Source organism: Echinops telfairi, unplaced genomic scaffold, assembly GCF_000313985.2.
Source record: "Echinops telfairi isolate 266 unplaced genomic scaffold, ASM31398v2 ScPeMD7_7424;HRSCAF=8462, whole genome shotgun sequence".
NCBI lineage: Eukaryota > Metazoa > Chordata > Mammalia > Afrosoricida > Tenrecidae > Echinops > Echinops telfairi.
The window spans coordinates 95429420-95433598 of NW_022111324.1; positions in this window are offsets into that span (position 1 = coordinate 95429420).

The window sequence follows — 4179 nt, forward strand, 5'->3', positions numbered from 1 at the left end:
ATGTTTGGTATCACCCAAGAACACATCTGCTCTTTCTTGCCTCTGAACTTTCAAGAAGAGATTATTATTTATATCTAAAAGGAATTATACTCTTAGATAACTTGCATTTTCAGTTTGAAACCAGGTACTGTCCAGGCTCTGTTTCTGGTGAACTCTGACCTCTAACCTCTTGGCTAGCAGTGGAATGTTTAATTATTTCTGTGACCCTGTAATGTGTATAAATGTGTCTGTTGAAATCTACTACAATTAATGCCCTTTAACATTTTTGCCTTTGCATCAGACCAAAGTGTCACATTGCTTAGGCATGGTTTAACCTGGATTCGGTATTGGGTCTCCTCCCCATTGACTCCTTAAGTGTGGTTACCATGCGGAGTGGTTGGCATGCTGTATGAAAATCTCAGTCCTCACCACTTTCATGTCAATTCCGACTCAAGGTAAACCTATGTGCAGGGTAGAACTGCCCCTGTGGGTTTCAGAGCCTGTAAATCTGAGACTGTGCACTCCCATCGTTCTCCCGGAGGGGATGGTGGTCTTGAACTGCTGGCCTTGGGGTTAGCAGCATCATGGGTAACCCAGTACGCCACCAGGGAGCTGTGACACTCCGATCTGACTTAGTTCTTCAGGACACAGCAGCTCTTCCGTCGCCAAGGGGAAAAAGTAAAAAGAAGAACGGAGGGAAGACTGCCGTTTCAGGTTGGATTTGCTTTGTCCTTGATTCACTTTTGCTCCTTCGAAACCACACAAGAAATGTAGAATTCGAGCGCAGCTGCACCTCTTACTATACTACTCTAGTGCAAATAGCAACTGCTTCAAAGGAAGGCCCTGGTGTTTGCTTGGTGAGAAACATATTGAGAGCACAGGTATTATGGGCTGGTTTCAGTATGAGTTGGCTTTTAACAGTGGCGAAGCTTCCTGCAGTCTGAATGGCTTTCCAGATCTTTACTGGTACATCTGATGAAATAACAAAAAATGGATAATACTCTATCATAAGAGATCAGCACATGTCAAATTTGTCTTCTTGTTCTAACTTCTTCTTCACCTGACTGGATTTCTGCTCCTGCTTCTTCTCTAACTCAGGTTCTCATTCCCTAACCCCCAGGTTCAAGCCCCCCACCTGGCAGAATTGTTTACTTCCTTTCTCGCTCACACCCTGGCCGTCACATGTACACACTCAGTAACTCACCAAGTTCTGTTGTTCTATTTGCCGAACTATTGTGGTTCAGTGGTGGTTAAATGCACCCCCACGAGCCCAAAGGTCAGGGGTTGGAACCCATCTGGCTGCTCTCTGGGAGAAAGACGAGGCATTCGGCTTCCATAAAGACTTGCCGCCCTGGAGACCCCATGGGACAGTTCTCCTGCAGCCTGTAGGGTTGCTGTGAGGTAAAATCAACTCAGCAGCAATGGGTTTGGTTTAGGTTTGGGTTTAGGGGCACAGTGGCTAAGTGTATGGCTGCCAACAGAGAGATGGGCACTTTGAACTCCCCAGTAACTCTGTGGGTATTAGGAGCAGGAGATCTGTTCCTCTGAAGCTTACAGCCTAGGACACCCTGTGAGGGCAGGTCGACTGTCACTGTGATAAGTCAGAGCCCATTTGATGGTACCCAACAGCTGCCTCTCAGGCCAGTTCCTTCCTTCCTGGGGCTTTGCTCATTCAAGCCACGGCCAATCCTTCCCTGGTGTCTAACACAACCTCCTCACTCATTTCTCTGCCTCCTGTCTGTTTCCATCAAATCTATTCTCCAAACTAATCTTTCAAAATACAAATCTGACTGTCATTTTCCTCCATAAAACACCTTTGTCACCTCACTGTCCAAACTCCTCCTTATCTCCCTTTATGGTTTGGGTTGTAATGATCTCTCTGGACTGCTTGGGATCACTCCTAGTGCTTTTATTACACCCAGCTCCGTGAACATCTGCGGGCTCCCCCTCCCTCTTGGGTCTGTGGACGCACCCTTTCCCTCTGCCTGCTGCAGTCTCCTCTCTTTTGATTTCCCTTCGTGAAGTCACCTGCTTCTTTGGGGTGACATTGCTTCTGCCTGTAAACCTTTCCTGACTCTGTGTTCTACCAAACATCTCGGCTTTTCCTTCTAAGGGCTCTCACAGAGCCTGAATGCCCTCTGTCATAACACCTCTTTTATTTCATTATGCAGCCTGTTAATATAGCTGCAAACCAACATAGACTTTAATCCTGGTGAAGCTGTGTACCACACCCCCAGGGCAAAGATCTATCCGGAAGAACTTCCATTGTTAAATAAGAATCATCTTTAAAAAAATTAATAATTTAACCCAAGAGTTTTGAGAGGAGAATAATAAGATAAGCTAAAGGACATCAACAGAGAGACTCAACCAAGAGACAAGAAGTTACCCAGCCAGGAAGGGACAAAGGTGCTTAAGAAAAGATACATGTGCCAAATCGGCTAATATAATAAGGGAAAGGCAACCCATAAGTGAAAAGTTTGACACAAGAAAGGACAACCAATATCGAGGACATTTAAAATAATATTTATGGTTGAGAACTTTTTTTTTTAACGGCAAATTTACTTGGTAACATAAATAACCCAAATTGACTGACAAATGAAGGTGGAGAATTCCAATGACTTTGAAAGGAATTGAAAAGGTTTTCAAATAATTACTTCCAAAGAGGGTGGGGTGGGTGGGTACAGCTTTATTCATTTCAAATTTTGAAGGCGCAGATCGTTTTTAGTGGGTAGATTGTTCCATTTAGAACAAGATAAGTCAAAGTCGCTATATTCCCCCCTCTTTTTTTTTTTCTATTTTAAGATGGGATGACTCTACTTCCAAAAGCAAAATAAATAAATTAAAACCTTTCAATTGGATGGCACTCTCCTCTTGGAATGTAGCTGCAGATGTCCCTTAAGTAATTACAATGCACATCCAACTGCATCTTAAATCAATCATCTACCACATCCAAATAATGTCTATTTCCAGTGCTCAAGAGTGATTTCCTGAGAGAAAGAGGTTAGCGTGCTACATCAATGAAAAAAATAACAAGGAAAGCTTATAATTCCTACCAGTATTGATAATACAGCCAGCATGATTCAATGCCATTTTGGGTAAAAATTCTCAGCAAACTAGAAAGCAAAGGACATTTGCTCAAATTACTAATGAAGACCTAATGGCTGAACAGGAGAGGTTGTTCTTGAAATCACGCACTACACTAGATGCTCAGTATCACCGGTACTATGCATAGAGATGCTCTGAATGTCGATAATCGACTTATAATTGAACATTTGCTATCATGTTTTTGTTTCATTTGAGCCCTGAAAGACTGAATCACCAAATGGATTTCAGGTCTCCCCGAAAAGCATACCTGATCAAAAATTATGCGCTTGTGTACCTTACTATTGGATCTAGTCAATGATCATGACAGCTAATATTGGAGTGAGTCCTATCACATTTTTATTTTACAGATTAAAATGATCACATATCAGCAATTTCTTATGGTTTAGTCATGGCATAAATATTAAAGAAAATATGCCCAGTCACTAAAAAGAAGGGCATTATATCTTGTACCTGTGGAGATGAGTAGAAATGTCTCCCTACTGAGGCGGTGGAAACTCAACTTCTTTTATCTGACTGTTTGGTAACCAGGCATCAGTCCCATAACCCCCTGAAAATTGGGCACCTGAACAGTGACTGCTCAGCATCAGAACTCCAAATAGAGATGGTTCTCCTCTACTTACGTCCATTCCCCAATGAACTACCCAGGCATGGGTCCCAATGCTGGGTGTGGTCCCAGAATGCATTTGGCTGTCTAGGTAAGAAAATAGTGCAGAGGCCACATCGGATTTCTTCTGGCTCCACAAGCTCTCCACACCAGCCCAAGGCCGATTGTCACAAGGCGGGGGTCAGACATGTCTCTAACTTCCATCTTTCCTCTCACAGAGCTCTCTTTTTCTGCAGTGAATTTCAATTCATTGCCATGGCTACACAAAACTTATAGACAACACTCACAGCTATGAGAGTTTATTAGGGAAGTTAAGAGGTGACCACAAACCAAGATCAGAAAACATTAAATATAGTCGTTGGTCCACAGCAACACCTCTCCTCAGTTAGCAGCCAAGTTTATCTATCTATCTATCTATCTATCTATCTATCTATCTATCTATCTATCATCTATCTATCTATCTATCTATCTATCTATCTATCTATCTATCT